This window comes from Actinia tenebrosa, unplaced genomic scaffold, assembly GCF_029948245.1.
Source record: "Actinia tenebrosa isolate PJP-AT-01 unplaced genomic scaffold, QUT_ActTen_1.0 PGA_scaffold12__29_contigs__length_12842862, whole genome shotgun sequence".
Taxonomy (NCBI): domain Eukaryota; kingdom Metazoa; phylum Cnidaria; class Anthozoa; order Actiniaria; family Actiniidae; genus Actinia; species Actinia tenebrosa.
In genome coordinates this window covers 3,888,642-3,906,044 of record NW_028292572.1, presented here as the reverse complement: position 1 = coordinate 3,906,044, position 17,403 = coordinate 3,888,642, and positions in this window count along the sequence as shown.

Below are 17,403 nucleotides of genomic sequence, written 5' to 3'. Positions count from 1 at the left end.
AGGCAGCCAAATGATCAAGTTTGGTTCCTAAACAGACCCATGGGAAAGAACAAGATTGTGAATTCCTGTCTCAAGCAACAAAAGATTTGAAGTTCACGAAGTCAAAAGCCGGTAAAATTACCAACCATTCCGTACGTAAAACTGGTATCACAACACTCCTGGATGCTGGTGAGCCTTAAAAGCCTCGACAGTTATGCGGTTGCCTCTGAGAGCCAACAACGAAACATGTCGAAGATACTGAGTGGTGTTGACAACGTCAAGCACGAAGCCAGCAGCAAGCAATCATGTCTCCCAGCGCAACCGACTACAAGTTCAACTGCCGCTGCAGGTTCTTTTTTTGGGGGAGCAAACATTGGAGTATTGAACATTCAGAATCTTGTTCTTTCAGGCCATGAAGAAAGCTCTAGTTCGTGTCTGGTCAATCCCAAGAAATGTCGTTTTATGATCGAGTCAGATGAAGAAGACTAAAAGTCTAAAAACGTTGAAATTTGTCCATGAAAACACTTAGAGTTGACATAGACATTCTTGAGTTCCCAAGCTGCTATTTTTTCCCGACTTTTGACCAAATAGCTATTTGCGAAGTGTATTAAAACAACTTAAAACTTTCAATGTATTAAAAACAATTTTACTTCTTGAAATGTGCCTCGTGTTTACAGTGACTGTTAAATGGCTTCTTTTCAATCAAATAAAAAGAAATTCTCCTATTGGTTCTCGTTTACGCGCGCTGTATTTATCAAGTTTAGCAAGATCTTTCAGCCTTTTTTTACGATAAAAATTGGGTCATATGATAAAATGCTTATTGACTGAGTTGGGTCGGGCCGGACGGGAAAATATTTGTTTCGAGGTCATGTCGTACGGACCGAGCGCAGCAAGCACCAGGAATGTCCTTAGAACACCTCCACATAGTAGCAAGGGCCCGAAACAGTGCCCTCGTAGCAAGGGGTCGTAAATCGCGAGACCCTTTTTATGCATGGAGAAACACCGACGTGGATAGAGAGGAACGATTCGTTCCCCTTCCACTATCTACGCCGCGGTAGCTGCGCCAAAGTTGCTACGTAGCCTGGTATGCGAACTCCCTGCAAAGTCTTTTGCGCCCTGTAGAGACCTTCCAAGATCTCCAAAAGTATTTGCGTTGTCCTTTGTTTTCCTAGCATGTAGCCGGCTATCCCTAGAGCTATGTAGAGATACATCTATATACCTATGGACCCACGGAATACCCCTATGGATCCATAGTGTTTGTCCATGGAAAAACCCGTATCCACAGATATATATGGCAACACCCAAGATACTATCCGAGGAGGAAATCGCAGGATTGTTGCAAGATCGACGAAATGGCGTAGGGCTGCAGAAGGTAGCCAAAAAGTACGGCATATTCATACCAAAGATACGCTGGATAGAGCGAGAGAATGGTTTGGAGGTAGCGATCCCCGAAAAGCCACCAACTACGGATTTGCAGAAACATTTCCTAGAAGTGCAGGATTCCTTTGCTATAGACCTCGACGATCTCCAAAAAGCTAGAGAAGAACTCCGAGACGCAAAGGAGGAATTGCTAGCCAAAATGGAGCAAAAAGAGGAAGAAGATTCGTTCGAGGAAATAGACGCAGAGGATTTGTCCGAAGAAGTAGAGGAAGTATCCACGAAAATAGACTGGCAAATAGCTAGCAATGTGCTATTTGCAGTCGTAGGCATCGCAGCCGTCGTTTGGGCGAGCATGCAACCACCCAAAGTTGTCTACTACAGACATCCAGCGGAGGATACGAAACCGCAGAGAAATTCTAGGATTCCGCAGATGGAGTAGAGACGTGCACCAGTCGGTCCTTCTTCTTTGCTTTGGTTGTCTTTTGTCTACCAATCTTGCAGTACAAGGGCGGCTGCTGGGTCCAGTCTATCTTTTGCTCCTCCAAGAAGTGTCCCCAGACCGGAGTATTAGCATGTTCTACCGTACAGCCCTCCAAAACGCACTCCGAGCATTTTTCGGAGAGAAACAGGTTTGTCTTTTCTTTTTTTCTGTACGTGGTTTTGGCGTATCTCCAGCATTGATACTCGCCCTCCTGCATGTGTAGAGCCTGCACGCATTCTTTGTTTGGTGGCGCTCGTACTTCTAGTAGTTTTTCTGGATTTTTGGTAAGGTCTATTTTCCTAGCCAACTCGTAGTACGTATCCAAACCGGATCCTTCCGGTACGAAGACAGTTGCTACGTTGTTTTTCCACTCCAGCAGTATTTCTTCTCCGGGAATAGCTATGCGCATGTTGCCGTCTGCTTCGAACTTCCCAGCCGCAAATGCGCCCAACATTGCTTCTACGGCCCACGCAATGCAGGTCTCTTTGCCCCTGCGCAATGCTACGCGGTGTCCTTTCGCAGGCCAAACGGCATCCAAGTCTCTGGGGATCTCATATCCTAGTATTTTGTACTCCCCTGCGGGTATTTCTTGCATTCGATGTACTTTGGTTCTGCGAGGTACGGAATCCTCCATGCAGAACTCGAGGGCGTCCAGGCCAAAGAACAACTTGCGCAGATTGTCTGTTCTTCTGGAAATCCTATCCAATGTTTTCCTGTATTTCTCCAATTCTTTTTCTATTCTTTTTCTGTCCTCTTCCTTCTGCAGCAGGACGGACTGCCTTTGTTCCGACAGTTCTGGTTGGTATCTTCTTGTGGCTTCTACACACTCGTCTCCTTCCAAATCGTCCCGTATGTCTTCCAATCTTTGTTGTCGTTTTCGTTTGGATAGAAAGGATATTCTGCGGTCCGTAGGCACTTCTAGTATTCCAAAGAGACTCTTTTCTATGCCTATCTTTTGTGCCTTCTTGGTACGCCAAACCCACTCCACGTGTTCCGTAGTTGGCAGAAAATCTGCGATTGTAGGAGATCTTTGTGCACTCTGGTGGGTTTGTTGGACTCCGCCAACACCGTGGGGGAATCTTTGGTGTAGCATCGAAGTCCACAGGGTCCAATCCTCGCACATCTATGCGGAATATAGGGCATTTGCGCAGACCAAACTCTGCTATGGTCCAAAGCACGCACTGTTCCCATCTTTCGTTGCCTCGTACGCGTATGCCAGCTATTCTTCCTGTTTCTGCGTGGCAGTACCAAGCTAGGAAGATTTATTTTGTCTCCTCGCAGCAAATGCACAAACATCTATCCAAGTGTTCCGCGAGCGCCAGCCACATGTTTTTGGGTCGTTGTACTACAAATATGTCTGCTAGAGGTTCTGTAGTCTCCGCAATGGCATTGGTGTGTTCTTTGGAGAAATCCCTGCCGTAGATGGATATTTCCACTCTGCTGCATTCTCTTTTCTGCACGTCTGGATGCAGGAATGTCCTACGCAGGTGGTCGTTTGGACAATCCACGTACTACGCCAACCTTGCACCTACTGGATTCTGCACTTCTCCGGCTTCAAAGTTCGATACTATCTTGTTGTATATTTTTGTGCGTTTGCCGTCTTCCATCCAAGTACAAACATGCCCGCCTACTTGGTGCGTATTGTCCAAAATAGTCCCTTTGCGTCCGCCCAGTTCTCCTTGCATTTCGTAGCCCAGCTTTAGAAGTCTGCGCACCAAAGCTTTTCTATCCAAAGTACCGGAGAAATCCTGTGTGTAGTCTACGGAATAGATACCATATCCGTGCGCATCCAGTAGAGTAGCAAACTTGGGTATCTTTTCATCTACGGTTTCTATGGACAATTCCGAGGTGTCTACTTTGGCTACGATAGCCGCTGCGGGTTCTCCATGCAAACTGGACCACTTGGCTGCCATGTGGGAGACACGATCTACTATTTTTCCTTGCCTGCAGGTGTGTACTATTTGGACATGTAGGAACGTACCAAAGGCTTCCTGCGCCGCAGTGGATATTTTGGAGACCAGCGTTTTTGCGTTCCTGCATATGCGCCCATACATGTCGTTCTCTGCGACAAACCCGTATACAAACGGTGGTAGCCTGGACAGCGGCTGCAGGCTGGTAGTACCTTCGTTCCCGCGCAAATAGTTGCACTTGGATATGTCGGGTAGTAGATTCCCATCGTATGCGTTGTCCAACAGCAAATGCGCCAACACCCTATTCTTCGCACGTATACCCATCTCCTGCAATGTTGCCGAAATACTCTTTTGCTCTTCCATGTATATATAGGGTGTCGAAGGTTTATGGCTACTACTACGCTCGTTCCTCTCTATCCACGTCGGTGTTTCGCAGCCCTTGCAAGGTAGCGGTGTTTCGCCTCCACCTTGCTACTACGGACATTCCTGGTGCTTGCTACCAAAACAGTGGACACAAAAAAATACTTTTCCTACGCAAAATGTGTCTACGAGGAATACCCGTGTGGGAGTAGAAAAGGTAGCCGAAAATGGTTGCCGAAACAATGGGCAAAATTATGCTCTTATAAGGTCTATTATCTTTTCGGCTCTTTCTTCGTTCATGATTTCTTCTACTTTTCCTTCTGTGAAAGCCTTGAAGGCGAAGTCGGTGTCCAAACGATCCAATACCTGGGTTCGCAGCTTGCGTACAGTTTTGGTTTGAATGCTTTTGATGGCGTCCATCTATATCTAGGAAATATTTTAACCTTCGTTTGCGACACTACACGTAGTTTGGTGTATCTTAAGCTGATATTCCGTCTTGTAAAGAAGATCACTGAAGCTGAACTTTTTCTTTTGTCTTTTAATGTATTCCTTTCTCACTAAAATACTAATGTTCTATTTTCGTATGTCAACGTTCTTGCAAGTACGTAGGTCTATATATATTTGTAATATTAAGATAAATAGGTATACAAGGAAAAAATTATGATTAAAAAGTTGACAAAATCCTCATTTTTACTCGTGATCATGCATGATTCCTTAGTATAAGATATAGAATATAGAGTGTTCTTGTTTTTCTTTAGTTTGTTTCTAAAACATGATACACTAGAAGTTCGCTTAATGTGATCCGGGAGAGGGTTCCATGCACTTACAGCTCTGCGCTTAAACGTTAGTCTTCCAACTTCAGTTTTAGGTTTTGATATTTTAAGATTAAGCGATTTTCTCAGATTATATTTATGTTCAGTCTTCTCAATTAGATTGTTAAGGTGCTCGTTGTTAAGTCCATAATACATTTTATAAGTTATAGCCAAAATATGATATGCTCACTCCAAGATAGTTTGTAATCAATAGTTAGACCAAGGCACTGTGATGGTGACTTGTACTTTATTATTACCTGTCCATACTTTAAGAGTGGCAAGGGACCAATGAACTTATGCTTCGATAGCATAAAATATGAAATAAAATATAAAATTTTGGGATTTCCGTATCTTTCTCACAAATGGAAACAGATGAAAACTGGTAAAATCGAATCACAAAATCTAGTAAGCTTAAATTTTCAAAAATATTTTAATAAATAATACTATAAGGATAACAAAACTATTCTTTAACTGCATGATGACACTTTTGGCTTTAAGGTTCAGGGCCTTCATTTGACAAGTTTAGTTAGTTAATAATTTCCAGCTAATTTCCTCTCTGATGCTACCAAAACATTTATTTTCTATTTTCGTTGCGGTAAAAATACGTCTCATATAAAAACATCAAAATTCCTATGGAAAACCAAACATCGTTATGTAAAATACGTAAGTATATAGAGCTTATTTTTTTCTCTACATTTTTTAAACCACTTTTCAAGTCTGTTTTATAGTCTTGGTTTGTCCAAAAAATAAATTTCGGGAATCTTGAAAATTTCGGTTCGCGGAGCGAAACGATTGTGTGGACTAGCATCTTAATTACTAAAATGCTATTCCTCAAACCTTTATCGGTTTAATCGATGGTATAACTGAAGTAGTATGTTTTAACTTGACGTGCAAACTTTCCGAAAACAGAGTTTTCCACGCCGTCTTGCACGCTGTTTAACGCTTGTAACGCATATAACCCTTATCTCTAATAATGTCTTTAAAAAATTCATATATCTTAAAAACGCCTGGATACCCCTATTTTTCCTTAGCTTAATTTATAAAGTAAATGCCAAATTAGACTTGTGAAATGAAATTTCTGAAAAAAATAATTGGTTTTGAAAAGAATATGGGTCACGCAATCTCTAGGAACCTAATGGTCGAAAAATAGGTAGCACGAAGCTAAAATGTATATATTTTATAGTCAGCTATTAGAGTCATGGTAGTATGGGTATATAACCCAGTCTAAACTGCCACCAGGGTCTGGTTTCAAAACATGTTGATACATTTCCATTTTAAATTGTCCTAAATAACTGACCCTTTGTTTCTTTACTAAGATATACCTTTATGGGGAATGGATCGGTAAGAGTATGCTTAAATTCCAGAGATCTAAATATGACAATAAAACGGGAACACTACCCTTTACCTACAGTTGAAGAAATTGCAGCAAGGTGTGCTGTAGCTAAGTATTTTAAAACTTTGGATGCAGAAAAAGCCTTATTTCAAATCAAACTGGATAAAGAGAGCCAAAAGCTACTAACATTCAATACACCCTGGTCGATTCCGCTACCTGATGATGCCGATGGGAATCAACTTTGCACCGGAAGTGTACTAGCAGCGAATGGAGCTAGTCTTCAGGAGTGGAAGTCATGATGGATGTTATACTGGTACATGGACGAAACGAGACAGAACATGATGCAATATTACAAGCAGCATTACAGCGTGCTCGATAAAACAACCTAAAGCTCAACCAGAAAAAGTCAAAAATCAACCAAATATAGGTAAAGTACCTTGGTTATATCTTCACAGAAGAAGGTTTCAAAACTGATCCAGAAAAAGTAAGTACTATACTAGAAATGCTTAGACCAACAGACGAGACAGGTGTCCAAAGATCAGATTACTTGGAGTATTATGTGAGCAAGTTCATTCCCAATATGTCAGAATTGACAGCACCTCTAAAGCAACTACTGCTAAAGGCAACAGCTTGGCACTGGGATGAGAAGCAAGAGAAAAGCTTCCAAGCAATCAAGAGAACTTTTTTAGCAGCCCCAATACTGGCATATTATAATCCGGATGAAAAGCTCACATTACAGGTGGATGCAAGTTCAACAGGATTGCGAGCAGTTTTAATCCAAAATGATCGCCCTGTAGAATATGCCTCAAAAGCACTTACTCTCAACTAGAGAAAGAATTTTTAGCCTCTGTTTTTGATTGCGCCAAATTTGATGAGTATATTGTTGGTGGTGACGTCAAGGTATAGACAGATCACAAACCGTTAGAGTCAATCAGAAAGAAGTCCTTACATGCTGCACCACTCCGACTGTAAAGAACGCTTGTACAGTTGAAACTAACCAAACAACACTCTCACCTACAAGCGTAGAGAAGAAATTCATTTTGCTGACACACATTCAAGAGCATATTTGAAAGAAACATTAGTAAACATATCATAAACATATCATCTCAGATACCCAGATAGATTTGCTGAATCAACAGCAAAGGACATAACTCTCTCGCTACTTCAAAGTGTAGTTGTGGCAGCATGGCCAGAAACTAAAGAACAGACACCAACCAAAATCCATGATTATTGGAACATTAGAGACGTGATTATAATCTCACAAGGATTACTTCTTAAATGAGAGAAGATTATAATATCTCAAGAGCTGACAAACGACATGTTAGACAAATTGCAAAGTGGTCACTTAGGAATCAACAAAACACTACAAAGAGCAAGAGATGTCCTAGATATTGGCCCAAAATAAACCGATATATCGAAGAAAGGACCCAGCAGTGTGCAGTATGCATAGAAAATTACCCTGGGCTTGATGTTCCATACTGATTTCAGACAACGGACAATGTCATGCTTACTTAGTAATTAAGGATTTTGCAAAAGAATTGAACATCCAACATGTCACATCAAGTCAAGGATATCCCAAGTCAAATGGACCAGCAGAGAGAACAGTCAGAACAGTTAAAGCCACGACCACTGTAATATCTTCATATTATTAATTAAAAGGATATGAAAATAAAGGTGAAAAAAACGATAAAACATATATTTAAAGAAAATTTCGAGGGCATTTTCTCCAAATTAGGAACCAGTCTCCACTCGGACAGTTTGTCGAACCAGTACCAAAATATATGCAGCAGCAGTAAGGGGGACTCGCGGAGGGGGTACCGGGAGCCCGGGGTAATGCCCGCGCCAAGTAGCATAGGGCTCCAGCGGGAAATACCCGTGTCCCATTATACGTTAAGCGATGATTCCCTTACTGCTGCTGTGTTAACATATTTGTTTTATATACGATGCATGATTGTAAAGAGTTTGTTTATGACTTCTGTGTAAAGTGCTTGAAACCCAAGTTTGTGCCCCAACCACCAAATAAGTATGTTTGTTGTGGTAAAAAAATGCAAATAGAAGACGACACGTCAGCACAGTGTTACGAGTGTGGTAAGAATATTCGTAATGCCGTACCAAATGCTACCAGAGAGCAGTATTACGTTAATGGAGGTCGTAAGAAAACACCTTATAAGAGAATAAAATACTTTAGGGACCGGATGGACCACATACGAGGACTTCGTCCAGTATATCTAGGAGATGAAACGATGGAAATAATTGCGCTTGACTTAAGAGAGCCAACCCCGCAAAGTCTACGGAAAAAGCTGAAAAGACTAAAGCTAGGGAAATATTACAAGGCTATTCCCTACCTTTTATCTCAAATTACCAATGAACCCATCCCGGAGGTGTCTAGGGATGCGATGAGTAGAGCTGAGTGGTTGTTTTGCCGTTTGGATAAGAATATTCCCCACTATCCAGATGCGATCTACGAGATCTTCAAGGAGATAGACCCCGAGCATCCGCTGTTAGTATGGATACCCAGACGTTGACGTGAATTCAAAGTGAATGTCTACTGAGCGAGTTTTCTTTGTAGGTCTTCCTTGGCCTGTTCGTAGATCTTCTTTCGGGTTTCGTCGGACAGATCTCTTATGATTGTTTTTTTGGTGCCTGACTTCAACTCCTCGTACTTCTTCTCCTCCGCAAGAATCAAGGAAAACTCCACGTCGTCTATCTTATGGTCGACAAGAGCTTTGGAGACGAGGTCGGCAATCGTGTTAGACTTTGCCCTTGCTAGGGCTATGGTCGTGTCATGTTTGGATATCTTATTCGATAATTGTTTCATGATGCCCGTGGAGACAGCGGAGACAATACCACAAGCCGTCCCAACGCCGGCCAAAGGGACACCCACAACGACGCCGGGTCCCGTCAAAGAAGTAGCAACACCACTGCCCGTCAAAGCAACAGACAAAGATCCCGTCGTCACCGCCACCTTATGCAGAGTGCTGCGGGCGCGGGCATACTTCTTCCTTACGTTCTCGTAGTGTTTAACTTGTGCGTCCAAGTAAGCCAGGATCAGATTAGCCTTGTTCAAACGAAAGTTCTCAGCGTTCTCGATGGGTGCCGTGGTGTGATAGTTTGGAACATCTGGGTACAACTTAGGTGCTGATGGTATAACATCCATTATATATACTAATGTACGACGCTTTTGGGAATGATATTGAGGAGCAGCCACATCATGACAACAGGGATTATGCCAACTGGAGAGCATTTAGGAAGATGTTTCCACATGCAGACCCTAGTAAGTTCGAAAGAAGGCCAGATGGGATTTACTTCAACGGCGAAAGAATGTACAGTAATGCGGACTTGGAGCCAAAGGCAACCGCCAAGCAACCAAAACCCGAGCATAAAGAAAGGCAACCTAATTTCCCGGAAAATCTATTACCGACAACAGAGGATTACCCATTTTACGACAACAAAGGTGGAGCGGATGACTTTGCTAAGATGGTTACCTCTTTGGAGATTCCCGTGGGTCCTACGACTTTCAAGACAAAAGTCAGAGACATCTTTAGAGAAACTGCCATGAAACATAACTCAGGGAAAGAATCCAGAGAATGGTTATCAGGTCCCAACATGCGGTATTGGCCGCAGCAGTTAAACTTTGCTGTCTGGGCTGCTACTAAAGGATGTGGTATAGCCGCGGACATGTTCCATATTCCTTTCCTAAGATTTCATGTTGCTTTTACTATTCGTAGGATATTGTTTGAGTTAGGAGCGCCGCTTCCTGGTGACACTGTCTTTAACCCAAAGGATAACAAATATGACAGTGTCGCATGGGAGCGATTAAAGAATGAGTTTAAGCTTACCAACCCTGATTTTCGCAACGAAGAGGGTGCCGCCCATGGTTTAGGAGAGACTTACACCTATGCTTCGTATGTTGGTGCCAGCATAGAAACGCCGGGCATGGGATATCCTAGCTCTTACGAATTCTCGGACTTAGGAGGCAGCGGAACAAAGGGTAATCTAATTTACTTCATTTAGAGTAAAGAGAAGTATCCTTGGGCGCCTTTCTTTGCCGCAAAGGGCATTGGACTAAAGAATCTCGCAAGGATTAACCGCAGCATTGAAGCCTTTGTTTACTGCATTCTAGGAGCACAGGTTAGCACTCGCAGCCCCATCGTAGATGCCAGTGGTGCGTCACAGGAAACGCAACAAGTATTCCTCGTTCTTTTCGAAAGCGCTGTTATCGAGAATGAGATCTCTAAGTCAGTTCAAAGGTATCAACTTGCGGTGCAGCAATCTAAAGTGCGGCTAGATTATGCCTTGAGTCCTGGTTGTTGGTTAATGCCAAGTAATTTGGTTATCAACGCCAATTCCGTCGTGGGTTATAACAACAAGCTGCAGCGAGCAACCGAAGACATGAAGTTTGGGGTGAATGACGTGAACTCTGATACTACCAAGGGCATTCCTCACTTCGTAGAGGAGCCAAAAAAGTCAAACGAAACGAAGCTACCCGTAGTTAAGAAACCATCAAAGAAGGTTTTGCCTACGATACCCGAGGAATATGACCATAGCTTATTAAAAGCCGGCCTAGCCATCGCAAGCATTGGTCTGAGCTATTATATATGGCGATGAACAACCCCTACGTAGCTGGAGTAGATTGCGTTTACACGACTTACACAGGCGAGAAAAAATACAACCAGGCATCTTGGGTGGACGTCACCGGGATGTCCGTGGACTTGAACTACTCAGGAAAGAAGTTAATCCTTTGTAGTATTTGCATTGGCACGAGCATCCATGCGAATGTGGGCTTTAGGTTTCTAGATGAGAATGGCATTCTGCAGCCTATGAGAAATAAGACAAACAACAGGGAGCCTGCGCATTTTTCCGTAGAGCCCAACCCCAGCAGCCTTGAAAATCATTCCGTTTGGACTTTCCACATGGTTGCCGATTGCCACGGAAAGGTAAAGCTGCAAATGCGCGTAGACGATACGGGAAAGGTCACGGTAAATAGCATAGAGGATCAAAGAGATTACGTTTATAATCACAAGAGCATCAGCACTCTTACGGTGCTTAGTCTCTAGAAGCAAACTATGTTTGCTGAAATATATGAATCCACATGCGAAGGAAGATTGGTTCCTTTATTACTTGGAGGAGAAGGACTACGTGAATGGTAAATGGTTTGATACCGGGCTGTGGGTAAAGGTTGGAGGCCTGGGATTAATCATGTGTACTATTAGTATTTCAATGGGGTGGTCATGTAATGTTGGGTTTAGGATCGTTGATGAGAGTAACCGACCATTACAGCCTTACAGAAAAAAAGACAACAATAGGAACCCAGTTCATTTCTCATTTGAAGCCAACGGAAGTACCCCAGAAGATTTAACGCACGTAACTTTTCACATGATAGCTAATTGTCAATATGCGAAGTTACAGATTCGCCCCAGTGATAAGATTACGTCGGGCGCCGATGCCGGTAAGCTGGGCCGCGTTCAAATAAATGCCGCCCCGTCAAAACATCTCCCGACTGATGCTATTTGGAATCATAAGCCCATTAGCAGCATGACTGCTATACCCCTAATACCAAATTATCAAGGCGGCGCGAATACTATCTTTACTTATCCCAAGTCGAGGACGCCTCGGATGCCCGACGACGACAAGCCCCCAGTAATACACAAGAACAAGATTAAGCCTTCATCTTCTTCAGGAGTACCACTCCAATAGCTACTACCAAGATCCAAATGTTATTCCCCACGAACTTCAGCAGTTCTCCGCCGGCCGTAAGTGCCAGGCCAAGAACACTACCAAGCAGCCCAGGCAAGCCGGCTGCAATTTTTTTCCCTAAGTCCGTCAGCCCACTGCCTAATTTCTTTACGCCCGCGCCTGTTGCCTTAAGCTTGGATAGGATAACTCCTACTACGGTGCTAATAGCGACCGCAAATGCAAGGGGAATACCATACTTCAAAAGGGCTCTTTTTACCTTTTCCTTGGTGGTAAGGCCCAACTCCTTTTCCAGGTTGTCCTTTTGCGCCTGTAATTCCGCAAGGCGTACCTGAAGGGTTTCTAATTCCTTTTGGGCTGCCTCCCTTTCCTCGTCGGGACGAGTTTGGTCATTAATTACCTCCTGTTGCCGCTCTATTTGCCCCTCCAGGTCTTCGATGGCCTGATCTCTTTGCCTGATTTGCTCTTCTTTAGTGTTAATTTCGGCAACCAACTGCCGCCGTTCCTCCAAAGAGCCGGCTATGGTGATATGCAAGTTTTTAGCTTCCTCCTTGCTCATATCCAGGTCTTGCAGGGCAAGATTGAAGGCCTTTTGGGCTTGGTCTCTATCGCGTAGGGCATTGTCTCTTTGTTCTCTCATTTTTATCATTCGCTGATTCTTGTCGTCAAGTTCTCTCTTTTGAGCATCAAGGAGCAGTTGGTTCTGTCTCATGTAATCTGCTTCCCTTTCTTCCAACGTTTCTTGCAGCTCCTCGACGCTTTTTTCTAACGCAACCCTCTCATTCAGGGTTGCCAACCTTTCTAACGCACTTCGGGTAGCTAGTTGAAAACCTTTTAATCTCGCCACGTCACCCCTAACTTCGCCATTTTCGTCGAAAAGGAGCTGTGGTTTCGTCCAGCGGTCTTTGTCAGGAAATCTCAGGTCTTGGACGCTTATGAGGACTTTGTTTCCGCGTTCTGTGAGCCTTACGTCGTCAGCCTCAAAGCGGGAATAGCGCTGCCTTAGCTCTTGCGTTGCTCACTCTACGGTTTCCCGCGCGGTTGCTTCGTTTATGTTTCGAAGTTCCAAGTACTCAGGGACGGGGCCGCGGTTTATTTGATTGCCACATGCGATTCAAGGCTGCCTTGAAGCTTCTCCACCTACTGCTTGCCAAGGCCATGTCGTAAATTAGGGGCTTGGTTTCCGTGCTTCTAGTCTATGCCTCAAATTCTTCATCGTTAATGTCGACTTGACCTTCTTCGGTGGTGGGGTCAAAATCCGTTCCTTCTACTTCCATTATATATGATAAGCTCAAAGTTAAACCCCAACGTATTACCTAAGCAGGTTGGCGGACTAAAGGCAGAACGAACCTTTCACCAGGTCACCTTTACCCCCAGCAGCGAAAAGCCAGGAGAAACCTTGTATGTAGGCGTACCCCGTTTAACGGATAACCTAGTATTGGTTCCTGGTACCTTGGCTTTAAGGTTTGACCTAGCAATACAACCAGGTACGAAAATAGAAACTTACGTCGTTAATAACGCAGGCCGCAACTTAGTCTCTAAGATGAGGATCAAGTTTGCTGGGGAATCCCTTTTGGACTTAAATAGGTACGACTTATACACCTCTATAAGGACCTATGGTTAACGGATTTTGACCGCGCACAAAGAATAGAGCAGGGAATTGGCAGCGTTATCTTACGTAAGGTTCGCAGCGATACTAAGACACAAACTACAGATTCTGGTGACGCAACGGCAATAGCAGACGCGACGAGGGTAAAGGCCGCCTATGGCATTAAGTATGTTATCCCGCTGGACTTCGAGGTGATTACAAACCATGGCGCGTATTATCCCAGACAGCTATCCGAGTTACAGTTTGAAGTAACCCTAGCGGATACCACAAACATCTTGCAGATGGACGCATCTGAAACAGCACTTACCGGAAGTATTCACCCCTATTCCGTTACCAACTTAGAACTGCAGTATGAGACCGTGTACAGCGAAGAGCTGGCCCGTAGCGCTGGCATGGAATACAGCTCCGGCAAGGCATTCCTTTACGACCACATAGTGATGTACAAGACGTTCAGCTTCCTGGATAAGACGGACGAGGTTATCAACCAAAGCATTAACCTGCCCCGAAGAAGTCTCACGGGGTTGATGCTGGTGTTTGCCAAGCCCTATGAGGCCGGCAAGCGCGACTCCGAGGCGTTCTTTAACCCTCAACATTACCAACGTAGGGATAAATGTCAACGGCGTTCCAAACAAGGTTTACTCCCAGGGAATAAAGCCCGCAGACATTTACAGGGAGGCAATGCGTAAGTTTGGCGACCAAATTAGCCCTGAGGAATTCTTTAATGATAAGTATGCGCTGTGGATTGACATGCGCACGACGAACGATGAAGACCTACATGGTCAGGGTCTGCGGTTGGTAAACACCCAGGACGGCATCACCTTGGAGATCAAGCGCACAAAGAATGCCTCCGCGGGCGACAGCAATAATATAAACTGCTACGTTTTCGTGGTGTCTGACGCGCAGCTAAGCATAGAAATGAGCCAATTAAAAAGCGTTGCATATTAATGACTTCGTTGCCTCAGCCATTCAAAAAGATAAAATATGTGTCTAATATACCATGTTACGCGTCTTCGAAAACGACGACACCAAACTGCAATGCATAGTGCAAGGCGAAACTTTGTACTTTAAAGCGAAGGAAGTGGCGGCTGCGTTGGATTATGAGAACACCAAGAAGGCTATTAGAGACCATGTTTCTGAGAAGTACCAGAAAAGATGGGTCGACATGCAAGGGGTCCCAAGTCGTTCCCCTTCTACTATTCACCCGCATTCCGTGTTTATCTCCGAACCTGGTTTGTATCAATTGATATTCAGCTCCAGGCTGCCAAAAGCCGTGGAGTTTCAGGATTGGGTCTTTGAGGAAGTCCTTCCCGCATTAAGGAAGGCCGGCAAGTACGAGATAGAGCGGCGCTTTGACGGCCCAAACAAAATGGTATTTAAGATTGAGAATGAGTTTGACTTACATAAGAAGGTGGTAAATTACATTCGCAGGTTCTACCCCCAAATGCTCGTGACCCCTGGTCTAGGCGAACTGCAGGACAGCGACGGCAAGCGCATAAAGTGCTGGCAAAAGGGCTACCAACTCGGCCAGCCTGATCTGCTCATCCTTAATGCCCATAAGCATTACCGTGGATTCTGCATCGAGCTGAAGACTCCGAAAGGCAACGGGGTATTGTCTGAGGATCAACGCCGCCTCTTAGACGGCTACGAGGAAAATGGATTTAAGGTGCTCATTAGCAACGACTACGACAGCATCTGCAGGAGCATCACGGAGTATGCGCGAGGAATTCGTCTACCTTGTAGGTGGTGCTGCAAGCGCTTTAGGAACGCAGACACTTTAAAGACGCACTTAAAGATATTTCATAGAATATATGGCGTTTAATGCTTCAAGGCAGATACACTGGCGAGACTTAAAGGAGGGCGCAACGTACGAAATACAAAACTACGTAGCCTTTGAAGACATGCTACGGCTGTTATTGGCGCACGAGGGTGTCACGTACAGCCTGTGGGCGCCAGATCGCGTTCGTTACGTCATCGAAGGACAGGAGCTTACGCATCTGAGGTCGTATGGGATGAAGGATGGCCGCTGGGCGTTTGACGTCGCAAAGTGCGTCCTTCCTTCGGTCCTATGCGGGTAAGTGCGTCTAAAGCGTCGTTTAAGTGGGGTTCGTCGACAATGAGGGTCGGCGACTCTTTTTTAACGCAGTCAGCAGGGAGTTCACATGTAATGCAGTCCATGTATACTTAAAGTTGGAACCACCCTAGAATGTTAAGATATGGTTAAATCATTGTTAAGGAAGCTTGGAAACTATATCAAAAGATGCCTCAGAATGTTAAGATATGGTTAAATTATTGTTAAGGCAGGTCGGAAACCCCCTCAGAATGTTAAGATATGGTTAAATTATTGTTAAGGAAGGTTGGAAACCACCCTAGAATGTTAAGATATGGTTATCTTAACATTCTGAGGGGGTTTCTAGGAGGGTTTCCAACCTTCCTTAACAATAATTTAACCATATCTTAACATTCTGAGGGGGTTTCTAGGAGGGTTTTCAACCTTCCTTAACAATAATTTAACCATATCTTAACATTCTGAGGGGGTTTCTAGGAGGGTTTTCAACCTTCCTTAACAATAATTTAACCATATCTTAACATTCTGAGGCGGATTCTAAGATGGTTTCCGACCTTCCTTAACAATAATTTAACCATATCGTAACATTCTACATGGGATATCTCATGAAATCCTTAATGGAATCTTTCGCCCAACCTGCCATCGTTATTAGCGCGCCAAACCGCTCTGCGCGCTTCAGACCGCACATTTCCTCATATAGCTCCTTTACGCGTTCATTCAGCCGGTCTATTTCCTCCCTTTGCATTTCGACCGTCCTCTGTAGGTCTGACTTTTGTTTGACGACGTTAACCATTGCTTTGACTGCTTCCACGGGCTCCATATATCCCAGCAAGTAAATTTGCCTTCGAGAAAAGGCAACTAGTGAAAATCCCTGTGATTTTCTAAAATATAATGGAACCAAATCACATGCCTTGTAACGCTCTGATAGTAGGACCCACCGGCTGCGGAAAGACCCAATTCGTCGTGGAGCAGCTGCTAGGACCCTTTAGATACCGATTTGACTGTATCGTGCTACTTTGCCCCACCTACGTGAATAACCGCACCTGGACGGGCGTAGGCGCGAAAGATGACGACTTCTTTGTGGATATCTTAGACCCTAACGAGCTAACCAGCCACCTTAAGTTCTGGCACAAACAATTCCCTAAGGATACTCAGACACTCCTTATACTGGATGACATCGCCTGCGGGGACGACGTAAAAAGACGCACCTCCGAATTAGTGAAGCTCGCCTTTAGCGGTAGACATGACAACATTAGCGTTTGGTTGCTCTCCCAGCAACTTACCAGCGTCTCTAAGCCCTTTAGGGAAAACATAGGTTCACTTGTCGTATTTTATACTCCGAGCAAGTCTGATCTGGAAACCATCTTAAGCGACTACGGCGGTGAAATATCCAAGGAACAGTTACACGAATACATGCGGCATTTAAAGACGCACCAACATTCCAAGATGATCTTCTCTTTGAGGTTTCCGTATTTAGTAAAGATCTGCGATCTTTAACTCCTAATGTATATGGAGATTGAGCAGTTGATAGAAGTCCCCACACAGGCTAGATGAAAGTAACCTCAAGGAACAACTTAACATCCTGGTGTCTTCTAGGAAGTGCAAATAAATGATAGGCAGGGAACTTACCCATGAGCAGGTTAATAAGTTGTCAGAAGAGGAAGTCAAGAAGTTCCATAAGAGGTACGAGGCCGCCCTTGCAAGTAAGACCACGGACGCCGTAGCAGACTCCGCTATCCGACTTGCGACTAAATTGCTTGGACTTGCACTGCCCATAGAC